This window comes from Ursus americanus, chromosome 16, assembly GCF_024610735.1.
Source record: "Ursus americanus isolate L20-20 chromosome 16, mUrsAme1.1.p, whole genome shotgun sequence".
Classification (NCBI taxonomy): Eukaryota; Metazoa; Chordata; class Mammalia; order Carnivora; family Ursidae; genus Ursus; species Ursus americanus.
Window position 1 is genome coordinate 57175462 of NC_142142.1, and position 20697 is coordinate 57196158.

At 42.3% G+C, this 20697-nt stretch overlaps 1 protein-coding gene across 1 annotated transcript in view; it reads right to left on the bottom strand.

Moving 5' to 3' along the window:
• Positions 1 to 20697, bottom strand: part of ZC3H12C (zinc finger CCCH-type containing 12C) — a 131829-nt gene that overhangs the window by 109757 nt on the left and 1375 nt on the right. The window contains exon 2 of the mRNA XM_087868461.1: positions 19170 to 19365. The gene's annotated coding sequence lies outside the window, so the exon portion shown is untranslated. The remainder of the gene's footprint in view (positions 1 to 19169; positions 19366 to 20697) is intronic.

Sequence of the window (20697 nt, forward strand, 5' to 3'; positions counted from 1 at the left end):
TCTTTGATCCCAATTTATGCCTAAGACATCATTTAAATGGAAACACATGGTACGTATCCTGTTGTGTCTGGTTTCTTTCACTCAACGTCATGACTGTGAGATTCATGCATGTCGTCGCTTGTGTCAGTAGTTGTTCCTTTTTATTTCTGAGTAATATTCCATTGTATAAATACACCGCAGTTTGCTTTTCTACTTTTTCTGTTAATGGATATTTGGGATTATTTCCAGTATTTGGCTGTTATAAACAAGGTTTCCATAAACATTCTTATCAAAGTATGCGTGTGTATGAAAACGTAATTTTGCTTTTCTTTGGTAAATACCTAGGAGTAGAATTACTGGTTCAGAGGGCAATGGGCATCTTCCTTTCTGAGTAACTGCCAGAGAGTCCTCCACAGTAGTTGGACCGTTTTGTATGAGTGTTCTAGTTGTATGAGTGTATGAGTGTTCTAGTTGCTTCCCATCCTCACCAATATTTGGTGTGGCCAGTCTTTGATTAAGCCATTCTAGTGTAGTTGAAATGCCGTCTCATTGTGGTTTTAATTAGAATTTCCTTGAACTATAAATCAATCTTGAAAGACATTGAGGAAGACATAAAAAGATGCAAAAATATTCCATGCTCATGGATCGGAAGAATTAACATAGTTAAAATGTCCATGCTACCCAGAGCAATCTACACTTGCAATGCTATCCCGATCAAAATACCGAGGACATTTTTCAAAGAACTGGAACAAATAGTCCTTAAATTTGTATGGAAACAGAAAAGGCCCCGAATCTCCAAGGAACTGTTGAAAAGGAAAAACAAAGCTGGGGGCATCACAATGCCGGATTTCGAGCTGTACTACAAAGCTGTGATCACAAAGGCAGCACGGTACTGGCACAAAAACAGACACATAGACCAATGGAACAGAATAGAGAACCCAGAAATGGACCCTCAGCTCTTTGGGCAACTAATCTTTGATAAAGCAGGAAAAAACACCTGGTGGAAAAAAGTCTCTTCAATAAATGGTGCTGGGAAAATTGGACAGCTACATGCAAAAGAATGAAACTTGACTAATCTCTCACACCATACAAAAAAATAAACTCCAAATGGATGAAAGACCTAGATGTGAGACAGGAATCCATCAAAATTCTAGAGGAGAACATAGGCAGCAACCTTTACGACATTGGCCAAAGCAACCTTTTTCATGACACATCCCCAAAGGCAAGAGAAACAAAAGATAAAATGAACTTATGGGACTTCATCAAGATAAAAAGCTTTTTTTTTTTTTTTTAAAGATTTTATTTATTTATTTGACAGAGAGAGACAGCCAGTGAGAGAGGGAACACAAGCAGGGGGAGTGGAAGAGGAAGAAGCAGGCTCCTAGCGGAGAAGCCTGATGTGGGGCTCGATCCCAGAACGCCGGGATCACGCCCTGAGTCGAAGGCAGATGCTTAACGACTGCGCCACCCAGGTGCCTCAAGATAAAAAGCTTCTGCACAGCCAAGAAAACAATCAAAAAAACTAAGAGGCAGCCCACGGAATGGGAGAAGATATTTGCAAATGACACTACAGATAAAAGACTGGTATCCAAGATCTACAAAGAACTTCTCAAACTCAATACACGAGAAACAAATAAACAAATCAAAAAATGGGCAGAAGATATGAACAGACACTTTTCCAATGAAGACATACAAATGGCTAACAGACACATGAAAAAATGTTCAAAATCATTAGCCATCAGGGAAATTCAAATCAAAACCACACTGAGATACCACCTTATGCCAGTTAGAATGGCAAAAATAGACAAGGCAAGAAACAACAATTGTTGGAGAGGATGTGGAGAAAGGGGATCCCTCCTACATTGTTGATGGGAATGCAAGTTGGTACAGCCACTCTGGAAAACAGTGTGGAGGTCCCTTAAAAAGGTAAAAATTGAGCTACCCTATGACCCAGCCATTGCACTACTGAGTGTTTACCCCGAAGATACAGACGTAGTGAAGAGAAGGGCCATATGCACCCCAATGTTCATAGCAGCATTGTCCACAATAGCTAAATCATGGAAGGAGCTGAGATGCCCATCAACAGATGACTGGATTAAGAAGATGTGGTCCATATATACAATGGAATATTACTCAGCTATCAGAAAGAACGAATTCTCAACATTTGCTGCAACATGGACGGCACTGGAGGAGATAATGCTAAGTGAAATAAGTCAAGCAGAGAAAGACAATTATCATATGGTTTCTCTCATCTATGGAACATGAGAACTGGGAGGATAGGTAGGAGAAGAAAGGGATGGGGAAAGGAGGGGTAATCAGAAGGGGGCATGAAGCATGAGAGACTATGGACTCTGGGAAACAAACTGAGGGCTTCAGAGGGGAGGGGGGTCGGGGAATGGGATAGGCTGGTGATGGGTAGTAAGGAGGGCACGTATTGCATGGTGCACTGGGTGTTATACGTAACTAATGAATCATCGAACTTTACATCGGAAACCAGGGAGTACTGTATGGTGACTAACATAATATAATAAAAAATCATTAAAAAAAAAAAGAAAAAAAAAAGAAAAGCAGGTTACAGAACTAGAAAAAAAAAAGAATTTCTTTGATGACATTGAGCAATTTTTCATGGGCCTATTGACCATTCATGTATCTTCTTTCCTTAAGTGACTATTTAAATCTTCTGCCCAATTTTTAGTTGGTAATTTTTTATTGTTGAGTTTTGGGGGATATTTTTATATTTTGGATGCAAATATAGTCTGTCTATATACTGATACCATGAGTATATTTTTCTCCTTATCTGTGATTTACCTATTTATTTTTTAATGATGTTTTTTAAAAAGTAGAAATTTTAAGCTTTGATGAAATCCAATTTACTAATAGTTTAGTAATGCATTTTTTTTGTCCCTTTTAAGAAATGTTGGCTTACTCCTAAGGTCACAGAAGATATTTTCCTATTTTTTTTTAAAAGAAGTTTTACAGGGGCGCCTGGGTGGCACAGCGGTTAAGCGTCTGCCTTCGGCTCAGGGCGTGATCCCGGCGTTATGAGATCAAGCCCCACATCAGGCTCCTCCGCTATGAGCCTGCTTCTTCCTCTCCCAGTCCCCTGCTTGTGTTCCCTCTCTCACTGGCTGTCTCTATCTCTGTCGAATAAATAAATAAAATATTTAAAAAAAATAAAATAAAAGAAGTTTTACAGTTCTGGCCTTTATTGGTATGTGTATGATTCATCTCAAATTAATTTTTTATTAAGATTTTTTTTTAAAGCAAACACCTGTTCTCTCCCTCAAAGACTTTGAAATTCTGCACTTTAACTAATGACTTGAGACTTCTTGGTGAATTAGGCCATAGATGGAACTGTTTTGGGAACAAGTGTTCTGTTGGCTAATGCCACAACTTTGCCTTCTGTTGCTCAAGAGTCTCTTGAGTTAAACTCTTTGCTACACTGTCAGGGTACCTGGAGCTCCACACATACTGTGACATAAGAACAGAATGATGACATTATTGACAATAATGGGAAAACAAGAGGGACTAGGTTTAAGGATGTTTAAAATAAATTTAAATGTTAGATAAATACCCAAGGCAACATATCCTCCTGGCATGAAATTAAGAAAGCCTAGAGATGTACAACCACCAAGGTCAAATTTAGTAAGAAAACAAGCTTTGAGTATAAGCTGGGCAGTTCACTCACTTTACAAATTAATAAACACATTCTTTGAATCATTGAATTAATATCAACTATATGTCTATATTCTCTTAACAAATGTTGACTACACATCTACTATTGTCTACTATGTGAAAATCTGTAAAAATATTCCCTTCCTTTTTCTCTATTTCTGACTTCAGATTCCCAATCATAAGATGAGATTGACATTTGTGTCCTAGAATTAGGTTGCTTTTGGCAGGGCTCATAAGACATGATCCAGGTTAGAATCCAAGTCAGAGAGCCACCTGGGACAAGGAGTAAAATCCAGGACAGTTCAGGCCAGCATGAGACACTAGTTATCTTATAAACAAGTGACATTTAAAAAGATGGAGAATTTAGTTTTAAAGCAAGTGCTATATTCAGCATTACTAGTCTCCCTCTCTTCTTCTCTGAGTATCTTTAGGAGATAAGTATTCTCTGTAGAATATTGTTCAGTTTATCAGAACTAAAATTTTGATGTAAATGGAACATTTCTCTTATGATAATATTCACTCTCTCTTTTTTTCTGAACTTTTTAAAGAGCAGTTTTAGGTTCATAGCCAAATTGAGTGGAAAGTACAGAAATTTCCCATAACCCCCCTGACCCCACACATGCACAGCCTTCCCCATTATCGATAACCCCGTCCTGATGGTACATTTGCTATCATTGATGAACCTATATTGACACATCTTTACCACCCAAAGTCCACAGTTTACATTAGGACTCACTCTTGGTGTTGCACATTCTATGAGTTTGGACAAATATATGACATATTATCAAATATTATAGTATCGTACAGAGTCATTTCACTGCCCTGTAACTCCTCTGTGCTCTGCTTATTCAGGCCTTTCCTCCCTCCCCCCAACCCCTGGCAAGCAGTGATCTTTATACTGTGCCAACAGTTTTGTGTTTTCCAGAATGTCATACAGTTGGAATCATACAATACTTCGCCTTTTCAGATTAGCTTCTTTCACTTAATAATATGATTACCCCATGTCTTTTCATGAATTGATAGCTCACTTCCTTTTAGCTCTGAGCAATGTTTCCTTGTCCGCATGTACCCCAGTTTGTTTAACCATTTACCTACTGAAAAACATCTTGGTTACCTCCAAATCTTGACAATTATGAATAAACCCACTATATTCTCTTTAGAAAGCAATAAATGTTTGGGGATTACATGTATAAACCCCTGGATATCGATCCTTTCTCTCCTTTATTTATAGTCATACCCTTGATGACCTCATCTAGTTCCCCGGCTTAAATAACACTTATGTGTTGACTGTTCCCAAATTTATACCTCATCCCAAACCTCTCTCTCCTGGGCTCCAGACTCGTCTTTTCAAAGGCCTACTTGATATCGCCACTTGGATGTCCAATAGTCCCATCAAGTCAATGTGTTCAAAACTGAACTCCTGATCTTTCCTTCCTCCCCCAGGCTCAAGTCTGCTCTGTTTGTAGCCTTCTCTGTCTCTGTCTCAGTTAATGTTAACCTCATCTTTCCAGTTGCTCAGGCACCAAACACTGGAATTCTTGAACACCCCTCTTTCTCTCATATTCTTTATCTAATCCATCAGGAAATCATGCAGAATATCCAATATGTTGTATATCTCCCTCTGCTGTGCCATCTGACCCCTACCATCTGCTTCAAACCACCCCCATGTCTCACCTGGACTGCTGGTCTCAGCACACAGTCTTCTGCCACTTTTATTATTATGATTTTAGTTTGAAATGATCAGAGTTATAGAAAAGGTACAAGTTCAGTACAAAGAACTCATTTTTCCTGAACCATCTGAGAATAAATTACTGACCTGATGCCTTATCACTCGCGCCCCATACCTTAGTGTGTATCTTCTGCAAACAAGGACATCATCCTAAGTAACAACAATGCAGCCACGAAAATTAGGAAATTAACAATGACATGTCTCCATTACTTAATCCTCAGACCACATTTAAGTATCACCAGTTTGGTCCCAATAACACCTTTTATAGCAGAAGGATCCAGTTTTATACCCTGAATTGCACTTAGTTGTCGTGTCTCTTTAGACAAGTTTAGTTTGGAACATTTCCCCAGGACTTCCTTGACTCTCAAGACGTTGATATTTTTGAAGATCACAGACCAGCTATTTTGTAAAATGTTTCCCAATATGGGTCTGTCTCATGTTTCCTCATAGATTGAAATTATGCAGCTTTGCAGGAATATTACAGAAGTGAGCTGTGTTGTTCTCACTGCATCCTACCAGGTGGGGCGTAACTTCAATTTGTTCTATTACCAAGGAGGCTCAGCTTGATCGCTCAGCATCTGCCAGACTTCTCCACCAGGAAGTTCCTGCTGTGTCCTTTGTAGTTAATGGTATCTTGCACAGGGGTACTTAGAAACTATGTAAATATTCCATTCTTTATCACTCTTAAGATTTATTTTTTTTGTATCAGTATGGACTCCATTCCCAAGTGTATTTAATTTTTAACTTTAAAAAATTTTACATTTTATTTATTCTACTATTTCATCCCTGTTTTACATATTGCCAACACCACTTATTTTAATGCTCAAATTGTCCCTAATTTTGTTAGTGAGAACTCTTTCCAGCTGGCTTCTATATCTTTTTGCCATGTGCCCACCATCTTTTTTTTTAAACGTTCTCCTGTTTTTTGGCACAAGATGCTCCAGGCTCACCTAATACTTTCCCTCTCTGGCCCTTGGAACTAGGCAGTTTTCCAAAAAATTCTGATTATTTTTTGTGGATTATTCCCCTCCCCCAGACACCCTTCTGTCCTACTCGTGGCTCTAATTCCCCTTACCAGGCTGCCCTGCCTGGAATAGCCTGCTTCCTCTGTTTGGTCTCTGGCATCCGGGGCCAGCTGCCCCCCACCCCAGACACCCTCCTAGCCTGTTCAGGCAGAGGCCTTCGAAAACCACAATCAGATCATATCACTTCTCTGGCTCAAAACTCAAAAATGACTCTGTTTCACTCAGAGTAAAAGCCAGAGTCCATAGAATATGGTACAAACTTCGGTGCAATGCAGATCAGCCCCCCCCCCCCCATTTCCATGCCCATCCCCCCTGCTCCTTCTTCCTCCTTGCTCACTGCTCTGTGCACATACCAGGTCTTCTCCTGCTGGAGCACTTTTGCTCCTCCTTCTGGGAAGCTTCCTCCTCCAGAAAACCTGTGGCCAGCTGCCCCATTACCTTCAAGTCTTTGCTGAAATCTTACAGTTCCAATGAGACCTACCCTGAACCACCTGTTTATTTTTTTATTTTTTTTTTAAAGATTTTATTTATTTATTTGACAGAGATAGAGACAGCCAGTGAGAGAGGGAACACAAGCAGGGGGAGTGGGAGAGGAAGAAGCAGGCTCATAGCGGAGGAGCCTGATGTGGGGCTCGATCCCATAACGCCGGGATCACGCCCGGAGCCGAAGGCAGACGCTTAACCGCTGCACCACCCAGGCGCCCCATGAACCACCTGTTTAAAACACTGCAAACTTCCCTATGCTTGGGTCCATGTTTGGACACGGATGTCCCTGAAAGGGAATGAAAGGAAGCAAAAGCGGTCTGAGTGGCTCCTGCTGAAGAAAGTGGGAGGAATATAAAGTTTGCACAGGCAGCTCTCAACAAAGGGGCCGGGGCCCCGGGGAGCAAGTGAGAACAGCAGGGAGATGGCACAAACAAGACCCAGAGGTGATCCAGGAGCACTGGAGAACCAGCGTCTCGTGCTCGGGCGTAAGCTGTTCTGTGAACATTGCAGCACCGCGGCTATGCTGGGGGAGGGGGAGGGGGGTGTACCAGCAAGATGGAGCGTTCAGCGGGGAGAGCCCACTAAGGTGAAAGGTGTCAGTGAAAACATACACACCTCTGGGAAACCTTGAGGAAGACACTGACCTTCTCACAGCATATGGAATGACTGACCAAGCTGCTGAAACAAGCCTTTCAAGGGTGATACAGGAAGTTTGGGGCCTTTCAGGTCTCCTAGCGGCCAGTGATAGGTGAGGATGCAAAGTTCTCCCGAAGTCCATCACTCTGGCCTGATCCAGATGAATATCTATTACCTGCTCAGAGAGAGTTTGCCATTCACAGAAATTCATCCGAACCTGCCACATGTGCTCTGGGAATGCAGAGAGTGGGGACTGAGATGGAGAAATCTCCTCGAATGGGTAGGATAGGCAGTGGGCTGGGCAGAGCACACAAGCACAGGGTCAAACGGGATAGTCACAGATCATGCACTGAAACATCCTGTATGTTAAAACAGAGACACCACAGAACAGACTGCAACACTGCCTCTTATTGTTAAAAACAGAGGAATTTCACACTTAAGGTAACCTGCTTTATACTGTGCCTTCAGCCCCTGGGAGTTATTTATCCCTGCTTGCCATCGGAAAAGGTTAGAGAAGCACTGGAGGAAGGTAAGGACACTGAAGTGTCCTTTCCCTGTCACTGTTGACCTTGGGTAAGTTACCAAACTCACCAGTTTTCTCACTTATAAAGTAAGGAAGTTGACTGGATGATTTTTAGTTGGGCAGCCTCAGGCATTAAGAAATGCCCTCAGACTTCATCTGTCCTTCCTTCTCTCAACAGTTTTTTTTTTTTTTTCTGAAGGTATGTTCTCTTCTCTCTTCTCTACCAATTGCCTTCTTCTCAGTCCCCTGAATTTGCCATTGTCTTAGAACTCTGACCTTTGCCTGGTGCACTGTGAGGGTCCCACCTCTCTCTACCTTCTGACGGTTCTTAGGTTTTGGTTTCTACCCCTGCGGTCAATTGCTCAGCCTGTCAGTTTCCATGTAATTTCTTATACCTGAAAGGAATCTGATCGGCACAGTTCATCTTTTTGGAATAGTTCACCCAGTGCTTGACTGTTGGCCACTCAATAGAAGAGGGAGCCTAAGATTAGCTACCCATCCTGATACAACCAGTGACAGTCAGCGAGCCATAAGGTTCTATTAGAAAACACGGCTGCTGTTCCTTAGCAGGGCTGTTGGGAAGTCATCTTCCCTTAGAAGTGAATGCAATTGGCAAGAATCATTAAAAAAAAAGTCAGATTTAACCAAAACCTTTTCTAACTCTCATCAGTTCTACAATAGGTAAGACACTGTGTCTCATACCCAGGTTCACTATTATTATCATTTTCACACTTAGGACCTTATTTCCAGTAATGTTAATGTCATTTATAATATTCACCTATGTAAAGAAATTCTAGAAAGTGAGCACAACATAAAGGTTTTAGGTTGTTGAATATTTTAGGCTCAGTAAAGATAAAAGTTAACTTTCTATTCATTTCCTTTCACTCAATTCAACAGATATTTATTGAGTACCAGTTCTGGACTGGGCACTGTTCTAAGTAATGACGATATAGCACGGAACAGAACAAATAAAATCCCTGCCAATATGGAGCTAACATTCTGGAGAAATTTAAGTAAGTTTTTGTTTACTTTTCTTTTTCTTTTCTTTCTTTTTTTTTTCAGTATAGAGACTCACATTTCCCCTACCTGTGAGTCAGATCTCAACATTTTGCCACACTTGTTTCAGTTTTATTTTTTTAAAGAAAAAACATTGCACATCGAGTCATAACTCTCTATGTAGCCTCCAGTTGTTTCCCTTGTCATCCCCCCTTCCCAGAGTGCTATGGACAGAATTGTGTGCTATCAAAAGGCCTATGTTGAAGCCCTACCTCCCAATGTGATTGTGTTTTGAGACAGGGCCTAAAAGGAGGTACTAAAGTCAAATGAGGTCTTTAGAGTGGAGCTCTAACCCAGTCCAGGGCTGGTGTCTTCACAGGAGAGGAAGAGATACCAGAGCTCTCCCCTTGCCATGTGAGGACAGTGAGGAGGTGGCCATCTGCAAACCAGGAAGGAGGTCCTCACCAGCCAGAACATTAATCTTGGACTAAGCTTCCAGAACTGTGAGAAAACAACTGTGAGAACTTTCTGTTGTTTAATCCACCCAGTTACAGCATTTTGCTGTAGCAGTGTGAGCAGAGTAAGACACAGAAGTAAGTATGATTCTGAATTTGGTGTTTATCAACCCTAAGCAGGATTTATATTTTACCACATTTATATAGATCCATGAACAAGAATTATGTAGTTGAGTAGGTTTTTTTTTTGCAGTGTTAAAAATTTATATAAATAGTATCATGCTCTACATACATTGCATATTCTAAAGAAGTGGTCTATTTTCATTATAGCACCTTTGAAAATTTGATGAAAGTTATAGCCAATTATCCCACAGAAAAATGTGCAATATTTTGTATATAATTTAAGACAGTTCATAAACTGTGAAGCTCAATCATAAACTGCCAATTAAGAACTTTCACTCCAGTTATAGTTCACTTGTCAGAATATTCATTTCATAATATCGTGTAAGGTCCATGTAGACACGTAGAAATGGAAAAAATGATGATCCCTGCTTATTGAGACTGGAAAGTAGACTTACATTTTGGAGAGATATTTAATAATAAACATTAGGAATAAAAATAGTTTTCTTTTGAGTCACCAGAAAATTTAATTATCTATATATTCCATTTTTTTTACTTTTCTTTTTTTAAAGATTTTATTTATTTGAGACAGAAACAGAGCAAGCATGAGTGGGGGGAGGGGCAGATAGTCCGCTAAGGAGGGACTCTGACATGGGGCTCAATCCCAGGGCTCCAGGATTATAACCTGAGCCGAAGGCAGACACTTAACCAACTGAGACACCTAGGTGCCTCCATTTTTTTTAAGTTTTCTAAATAATTGAGGTCCAACAGCAGAGAATCCCATGGTAGTCATATTGGCTTAATACAAAGGAGTTAATAAAAAATAGGCTTCATATGACCTGAAAGGAATGGTTTGAACTATTACAAATGAACAGAACAACAACAACAAAATGTTCCTGTAATTTAGTACCTGGATTGCTACTAAATATCAAGTCTTATCTTGTTCCCCTATAAAATGCGAGGACACTCATCTACCTCCCTGGGAGACTGGAAAGCTGGGGATTTTTTTCAAAAACCTGGTGTGAAGTTTCTTGGAAAGGCTGCCTAGCATAAGGATAGAATTATTTTTTGGCATGCTGGCAGGTGCCTCTGTGAAAGACATTCAAGGCCAAATGAACATTTACAGATGAATTACCACCTGCCACGAACACAGAAAGAAATATTGATGTTAAATAGAGCCATTTGAGAACTCAAGTAGGGAGGAGGAGGGTGGAACCAGTGAGATCTGATGAGCCTAACCAACTTCTGGAAAGGCAAAGTTAACCTGTCCTGCAGACAAAAACGCAGGTCTAGAATCAGGAGGGGGGTACTCTCTGGGAATCACCTTCTTGTTTCTGTTCAAGTCTAGTGTTGCCTATCTTCATCAAGGAGCAATGGGAGCTATGAGGAAGAGGTATTCTGAGATTAACTCGAGCAAATATTTCCCAGGCAGAAAGGAAGAGAAAAAGGCTTAACTATTGTGAAGATGAGAAATAGAAAATAACATAGATAAGAGACAGAGACAGAAGTCTGTGAACAGCAAGCCTCAGTGGAAAGAAAAATCATTTTTAGAGAGTCAAAGTAGCAGAGATGTGGAAGGAGAGAAGCTGAGGAAACTGAGTTGCTAATATATGTAAGGAGACAGGCATTCTGTACATTATTCTGATAGATGCTGGCTAGGTGGACAGGGCAGAACTGAGGACCAGCATGCACCTTTGAGTCCATATACATCGCTATCTATCTATCTATCTATCTATCTATCTATCTATCTATTGGAAAGAGATCAATCTCTGGTGGGATATAAGAGCAGAGGTAATATTAAGAAGACTTAGAGGGAGGGAGAGAAAGAATGAAGAATAGAATAACCACACCTTGACCGACTGCCCATATGGCCTGTCTTCTCCTGAAAGCTGTGGTAGGTTGAAAACTGACTTCTCAAAAGATATCCATCATATACATAGAGAGAGAGTGAGAGTGAGAGAGCGAGAGCAGGAGTGCGTGTGCACAAGAAAGAGATTATCCTGGATTCACCCTAAATGCAAATAAGCGTGTCTGTGTAAGAGGGAGGCAGGGGGAGATTTGACGCACACACAGAAGAGGAAGAGTGAATGTGGCCGTGGAAGCAGTACGATGTGGCCATGAGCCACAGAATGCCAGCAGCCACCAGAAGCCGGAAGATGCCAGGACCAGATTCTCCCCTAGAGCCCAGACGAAGCATGGCCCCACTAACACCTTGATCTCCACCCACTGAGGCTGACTTTGGACTTCTGCCCTCCAGAACCAGAAAAATTAAATTTCAGATTTTGTAAGCCACCCAATTTGTGTTAATTTGTCACAGTGGCCATAGGGAACTAACACAGGGACCAAAAAGACAATCAGCAGCACAGAGTCACACAGCAGCAACAGCAGGGATTAAATGAGATGATCTTTGAATGAGGATTTGAGAATCTCGGAATCCTGATAGCCCCCACATTATCCTTTTTGACATCTGAGTAACGTCACCATGTGAGTTTCCGAAAGTAAGGTATATGACAAAAGAATTAAGTATTTATCCTGCCTTTTCAGTACAGATGTAATTTAGAATAGCCAATTGATTAGGAAAAACTTTTAAAAAAATACAGAGAGAAGGAATTATATTAAGGTAAGGATCAAGAGAGATCAGCGATTCTCAAACTTAGCTGCTCCCTGCAATCATCGAGGGATTTTGAAAACGGTGACACCTTTATCCAACCACTGGAGATTCTGATAACATTGGTCTAGAATGGGTTTTGGGCATCAAAATACTTAGAAGTTCCCAGGTGATTTCTAATGGGCAGCCCAGGTTACAAACCACTGCTGCCAAAATATCACACCACAGATTTGATTGATATTGATTGACCGATTGATTGATTCCTTCATTCATTCAAGCTAATGGCACAAAGAGAAATGCACCTTACAATGGAAAGATCTGGCTGTCAGTACCTCAACCGAGTGATCAAACTTAGCACCACTGTACTGAGAGCTACCACACAGTAGGCACCTTTTGACGTGATATGATACACGATCATATCATGATGGGTGTAAAATAGATAATGTCCTTAACTATGTGAAATGCCACATCACATGAAAAGTTGTAACTGTGCTAAGTGCTACAAAAGAAAGACCCATGATGACAGGAGAGGGTCTAACAGGGCCAGACATCAGATGAGGAGTCAGGACCACAGTGTCTGGGGTGACACAGGCAAAGATGAACTTCATACAACTCTTCGAGTCCTTTTTTTTTTTTTTTTAAGATTTTATTTATTTAGTTGACAGAGAGAGACAGCCAGCGAGAGAGGGAACACAAGCAGGGGGAGTGGGAGAGGAAGAAGCAGGCTCCCAGCAGAGGAGCCTGATGTGGGGCTCGATCCCAGGACCCCAGGATCACGCCCTGAGCCAAAGGCAGACGCTTAACGACTGCGCCACCCAGGCGCCCCCAAGTCATTCCCGCTAGCGGTAGCTCTCCAACCTCACTTCTGCCACGTCTTCTGGCTAGTTCAAGGTGGGTCCACAGGAGTGTGGGAAGCGTACATGACAGGCTTTAGGCGAGCATCTCGCAGCCTCCTCCTTTGCTGCTTCCCATCGATGTGACAGAGCCCTAAAGGAGAGCCCCTCGCTCCTGCCAGGTGACCACTTTCCCCCAGAGGGCAGTGTGACCAGAATGTCTTCCACTGACACTGGCCCCACAAGCCAACTCGTGAGTCTTCACTGGGGCTGTGTCTTCCCATGGGAAGTGTCCCAGACTGGGAGAGGCACCAGTGTTAGCCTCACACAATCTTGTGTCCGAATTCTTTTCCTGCCACTTAGCAGCTCTTTGACTTTAAGCATTATGTAAGCTCTCTGAGCCTCGATTTTTCTCATCTACAAAATGGGAACATTAATACCTACTTCCCAGTGTAATTGAGAGAACAAAATAAGATAATGAGTACAGAGTGCGTAGGCAAAGATGTGGCCATAGTAGGTATTTGATAGGTACTCCTACTTTAGGCTCTAACCATTTTCCCATCAAACTGGCGGGAAGAATGACCTGCCAATGTGGTCGTCTGCCTTGTGTCCTCTGAACGTGTAGAAATGCTGCTGCTATACGGTTTTATTTGATTACTTCTCCACGAGGGCCTCTCCAAAGTCTAAAACCCCAATTGCTTGGATGAGAAGGTAATACCAGTGTCTACACACAAGATGCATGCCCGTCCCTGGGTTCTGCCCCCATGCCAGGCTTCAGATGCAATTTCTCCCACATGCAGGAAGGTCCTCATTCCACACCTACTTCTTTCATGAACAATCATTTATCAGGCACTTCCGGTCATCCCTTTAACTACTGGAGGAATTGCAGTGGATACACCCAGTGCAGGTGACATATAGGAAACTCGAATGCAACTAAATATGTAGTATAATTTCAGATAAGTCCTGTGAAAAAAATAACATGTAGCCATTGGATAGACAGTGACGAAGGGCAAGAAGGATTTTCTTTAGCTAGAATGGCCAGGGAAATTTTTTTTTGTCAACGAGAAACATTTCAACTGAAGAGACTAATCAGAGAATGGAGTCCCACAAAGACTGGGTGGGGGGGGACTTTCCAGATGGAGGCAACAGCTGGCACAAAGATGGAGGTTACCCTCAGCTGGGGAGGTTTGAGGGATTGAAAGGAGGCCAGTGTGAAGGCAGCTGAGTGGTGAGAGATAAGGTCAGAGAAAGAGGCAGGGGTCAGATCATTCAGGGCCAGGGTGAGGAGCTGGATTTTATTCTATTGGAATGCGAAGCCACCAGGGGACTTTCAGCCGGACAGCAAATGCTCTGATGTTCACCTTAGAAAGATGCCTGTGATTGCTGTGAGGGTAAGGACCAGGGTGGCGGAGGAAGGCGGAGCGAGGCTGACCAGGGAGGGGTTATCATAGCCTCCCGGAGAGGTGATGGCAGCTCGGATTAGGGCAACAGCAACGGACGTGGGAGGGACTGGGAGGATGTGTGATATGCTTTAGAGCTGAACGTTACAACACATCAATCAGATATGAGGGTAAGGGAAGGAGGAGAATCAGAATGACTCCACAGTCAGAGAAAGACAAATACCATATGATTTCACTCAGATGTGGAATGTAAGAAACAAAACAAATGAACAAAGAAAAAAAAAAAGAGACAAACCGAGAGACAATTTCTTAACATAGGAGAACACACTGGTGGTTACCAGGGAGTAGGTGGTGGGAGGGGAGGGGGGAAACAGTCAAAGAGGATTAAGAGTACACCCATCACCATGATCACTGAATAATGTACAGAAGTGCCAAATCACTATACTGTACACCTGAAATTCGTAGAACACTGTATGTTACCTGTACTGGAATTTAAAAAAAAAGAATGACTTCAGATTGTCGGCGTAAGCAAATGGTGACTGGTGGTGCCGTTTAATTACATGGATAATACTTTTGGGGAGAGTGGATTTTGGGGAGAGTGGATTTAGAGAATCATTAGCCCACTAGATTAGAAAATACTGAAGCTCTGGGGAGGAATATAGATAGAGAGGCAAAAGGTCCAAAGACAGATACCCAGGGCACCCAACCCGTGGGGTGCTAAGTGTTACCATCACAGCCTAGCATCTTCCTGACCCCCTGGGCTCCTTACCTAAAGCTACCCTCTTCCCTGCCCCATTCAAAGCAAAAGGCTCTCCTTGCTTTTCCCAGTCAACCCTGATTGTGCCTTTATCTCAATCCCAGCTGCTCTTACAAACTGTCTTCTTCACGTCCTTGCACGTGGACTTGCTTACTTTATCTCCTTGGTTTGCACGAATCTTGTCACCCCGCCCAAATTGCCACCTCCTGGAAAGCAGTGAATATGTCTAATAAATCCCTGTATCATCTTCAAAATCTGATAGAGAACCGTTCAGTGCTCAGAAGTCCATGCGGATTGACAGGCGAGGGCTGCTTGGGAAATGCCGCAGGAGACCATATTGGCGCTGCTGTGTCGGGGATCCCCATGGCTCCCGGTACACTCTGTCTGGGGTGGTGCCACCAGGTGGGAATAAATCATTGCCTCCACCCGCAGGGATTCAATAAGCCAGGCAGGTGCGCAAAATAAAGTACAAAGACATGGAATGACTTTCTTGGTAAACAAACACACACAATGCAGTAGGGGGAGGGGAAAAACCTTCAGCCCCCACTCAGGAAGCCTGACCACAGAGCCGTTTGTTGAAGGAAGCAAGCCAATAACGCTAAATAGAGCTGGTCCCTGTTCCATGGCTAGAACATGGACTTTACTGAAAAGGTTGTGGCGGGGCCTTTTCTCTGAGCTTCCCTCTCTTGCTTGAATATTACAAGTCGCCCGCAGCTTCAAGAGCTGCTGGATCCTTGGCTGTGGCCAGAATGCTGGCTCCTCAAAGCCTGAGCTGCATCTGGTCAGCAGCACAAAAGACAAAGAAGCTGGCAGAACGGAGGACAGTGCGGGAGGGAGGAACATGGAAGGGAAGCCGGGGACACAAAAGGAGAACGGTGGCAGCAGATGTCAGGGAGGAAGAATACGAGAATGCTGATAAATGGAAAGGAGCTGAAACCTCCAGCAACAAAGACACGAGAATAGTGGAAAAGGAGCAGAAAAGTACAACATGGACCATGGATCAGAGAAGAGAATGAATATGAAAGTAGTCAAAAAGAACAGGTGAAGGGTAGATTACGGGGAAATCATACTCTGAAATGGAAAACAATATGAACTCTTTTTAGAATACACTATGAAATACTTTAGGGCCTTTGGATTACTTGGCCAAGAATAATGAATAGAAATGCCTTTAATGGAATTAACATAATACATTATTAATTACCTGTAGTGGTATAGCACGTGGTTGAATTTATTTGGAAAACCAGAAAAATGAAGTAATATATAATTTGTATAATTCATGAAAGTCACAAGGAAGGAACTGTTTTCAGTTAGTATAATTAACATAGACTTACTATCATGTGTGTACATAGGGCAATCAGTGAGTTTTCATTGATATTTCTGTTGGTAATGAGACAGAATTACGGACCCTGTGGCATACCGAAACCAGAATGAGTAACAAAATGCGGAAAAGAAAGGAGTGGCTTCTTTCTGAGGCCTTTTGCACTGCAGGAATTCCAAGCCCTCTAGCTCTAGATGCAAATCCTAAGACCTAAAATAATTGGGAAGGTCTGACCATGGTCAAAATGGATTTATAAAAGCTAGAATGCTTTACGACTATCACTAACAGCTCAGTCAATTTTTAGAGACAGATGAATACCCATGAATCCATTTTGCTTAGAGTCAGCAATCCAGGATGCAGCAGGGTCCCATGGACCATCCACCCATGGTCCACACATGGCCCATCTGGGCTGCTAGAAATGGACAGTCCCTCTGATGTTTCCTGGGTGATTCACATGAAAGAGGGTTAGGGAGAAAATGGGATCATTGACCACAAACCAACTTGTTCTTTTGTTTCATTCAAGTATTACTTTTGGTTATTACTGGCACAAGTGATATTAAGAAATATATCACAAAAAAATACTAGAGCCGAAAGAACTCAATTAAAAAATGAACTAAGGACTTGAATAGATGTTTCTCCAAAGAAGATGTACAGTATATGGCCAACAGGTATCTGAAAAAGTACTCAACGTCACTCATCATCAGGGAAACAAATCAAAATCACTATGGCATATCATCTCACATCTGTCCAGATGGCGATTGTCAAAAACAAAACAAATAAAACAAAACACAAAAGACAACAAATGTTGATGAAGATACGGAGAAATTGGAACTACTACCCACTATTGGTAGGAATACAAAATGGTGCAGATGCCATAGAAAACAGCACGCAAATTCCCCCAAAGACACAAAAAATAGAATTACCATCTGATACAGCAATCCCACTTTTCGATATTTATCTAAAAGAATTGAAATTAGGATCTAGAAGAGATATTGGCACTCCCTTGTTCATTGCAGCACTATTTACAATCTCCAAGATGCAGACACAACCTAAATGCCCACTGGCAGATGAATGGATAAAGAAAATGTGGTATATAAACGCAATGGAATACTATACAACTTTAAAAAAGAAGGAAATTCTGCAATATGTAGCAAAATGGAGAAACCTTGAGAACGTTATGTTAAGTGAAATAAGCCAGTCACAGAAAGACAAATACTACATGATCCCACTTATATGAGGTACTTAAAATAATAAAATGATTATAATCAAAAAGTAGAATGGTGGTTAGTAGGGGCTGAGGGGAGTGGGAAATGGGCATAATGAGTTAAGCACGATGACTAAGTCCTAGATATCTGACATAGAACCCTGTACCTATGGTGAGCAATATTGTATAGTACACTTAAAATTTTGCTAAGAAGGTAGATCTCATGTTATCGTGTAAGAACACGATAAAATAAAGTGAAACAAAACAGAACAAAACAAAAAACAGAATTCAAGGGTCAATATGTCACTACAAACTTTTAAACTGATGTTAACTTTTTTTTAATTTACTTTTTATTTTTTTTTAAGATTTTATTTATTTATTCGACAGAGATAGAGACAGCCAGTGAGAGAGGGAACACAAGCAGGGGGAGTGGGAGAGGAAGAAGCAGGCTCATAGCGGAGGAGCCTGATGTGGGGCTCGATCCCATAATGCCAGGATCACGCCCTGAGCCGAAGGCAGACGCTTAACCGCTGTGCCACCCAGGCGCCCCAACTTTTTTTTTTTTTAAATCAAGAGGTCCAAATATATTTCAGAAATAAAGCAACGTTTATTTAAGGAGTGCAAATTAGCCTTGAGATTGAGATGGTTAGCTACGAAGTATCCACCCATCCTCTGACACCAATGAGCTAAGTGGTCTGTTCTGTGGTCACTTCTAGATTCCTTGGCACACTAATCTATTCTCTGGTCTCAAGGCCCTTGAGAACTCTTCTTAGGTGGTCATGTCAGGTCCAGTATAGACTGTGGGTAAGGTCACCCTAAAATATGGAGAAAACCGGCCACGGCTTTGTACTTGCTTAGGAAGCCCCAAAAATCGCCTGGGGAGGGAGGTGAGAATAGGTCTCGTGAACGATGTGTGATCTCTGGGATGAGCTTGCCCCCTCAGGAGCTCGGGACCACTTTTGGCTCTGAACAATGAAAGACCATAGATCGTGATGACAGCAAATGTGGGGTCCCCAGGTATCGCTCAGCAATGTTGTTCATTACCATGGCCATTTGCTAGGCAGAGATGATTCAGGGAGGGAAGGTTACATATTCCCTTTTCAGAGTTTTGGGAGCAGACATCCATGATAGAGAAAGTAATAGGAGTAGAGTAAATGCCAGCCCCCAACAGAAGGCCCGAGTTGCCTCCTTCCACCTTTTGGTCGGAGACAAGCACGCTAAACCACAGAAAGGGGAAGAGATTTGCTCAAGTTTGCAGCCAGTCAGTGGGAGCCGCACTCCCTTCCATCCAAAGAACAGCATTCCTTATGCACAACCAGACAAATTTCATGCCCTCACAGTACAAAAAGGCGCCAATAAAATAATGCCCCTCAACCCACCCCTTGACCTTTGGCAGGTGGCCACTCCATATAGCACTTTACTTACAACTTATCTTTTCAGACGCAGCCTCTGCTCTGTCTCCCAGCACAGGCAGTGAAGGGGACGCTCCCATAGAGAATGACCAGAGAAGCTTTTCATCAGAGCACAGGGAAGCTGTGTTTGAAATGACTCCACACTTGTCCTCACAGGCGTGACCTTTCCTCCTGGGACACATTTTTCATTGCCATGTCGGCCTCGTAGCCTGAATCAAGACAGTGATTTATTTACGTTTTTCACATTCTCTCTTTCATTACTCGAAGAAGCCTTGGGTCATTTATAGTTTGGACCTTGGCCCTTCTCTTCCTTTATTTATAAAAAAGCATGAACACTCTCCCTGTTTATAGGGAGGCCTGGTTCACTTTCACCCCATTCCCTTTTGTTCCCAAGGTCAGTGTTTTTGTCTTCACTCCCCACTAGATTATTTTTACATATCTGATGAAAAGGAAACTCAAGGAAGACCTGTAAGGGCCCTTGTCGCTCCGTGGCTTATTAAATCCCGTGCAGCCTTGTCTTTTTGCCTGCCCACCTCTCATGTGGCCTGAAGTGCCTTCTTCTCTGGGAAGTTCCATTACAGGGAGTGGGTTTTCCTCAGTACAAAGACAAGCCAGTAGCGACCACAGGTGCTGAAAAAGTGGGCTGTCCCCAGCTGTGGGGGGCTGCTTGGCCTCCGCGGCACAGAGTCTGAGCACCGGCCAACATGTCAGAGACAATATTAGGAAGGATTCATGAATCAGATTAGGTGTGGCAAACACTTGAGTACTTTTTATGCGAGGAATATGGAAAGAGAACAGAAGTGAGCCAGTGGAGCAGGGTCCGAGTAGAGGATCCTTCAGGCTCCCTCCAGCCTTCCGCTGTATCTACAAGCACATACTCAGAGCTCTAAGACAAGTCTTAGAGCTTGTTTCTTGGAGTTTGTGACCTGGAGTGATTTCTGTTGAGCTTATTTTTTTTTCTAATAGAAGAAGAAAATTAGTTTCTGAAAGGTGAAGTATTTTTTCTGAAAGCAGCTAGTTGTTTCTTAAAAAAACAAAAACCAAAGCAGACCCGCTCTATGGTGACACAATAGGCAGAGCATTCCCGGCATGAAGGTGCTCTAAATTTCCCTCCCAACGGGGATGGAAATTCCTACTTCTCCATCCGCTATTACAATTATGGTTTGGGAGAGGGCCTAATTTTGCCCCCCTATAGAACACCCTGATTCATGAGACACGGGAAGAAAGTGGTGGCGGCGGCGTGGGTTCCTGCTAAGACCTCAGAAGCATTATCCAAGAGGAAGCAGCATAGCAACGAGCAGGAAGGTAGGGAGTTGTTTCCATGGTGTGATTTAAGGGGGTGCCATGGTTACCGTTCCGTATACCGGTGCCAGGCATCGTTCTGTAAGAATAGTCTCATTGCTTTGGACCTTGAAGTCATTTGTAGACTTAAGAATTCTCTGTTTAAAAATACAGTAAATGTACTTAATTCTATCAGTTAATACTTCAGTTCACCATTAGCACTTTGAATTCCTCCTACAAGCTAGGCCCATAATGACTTT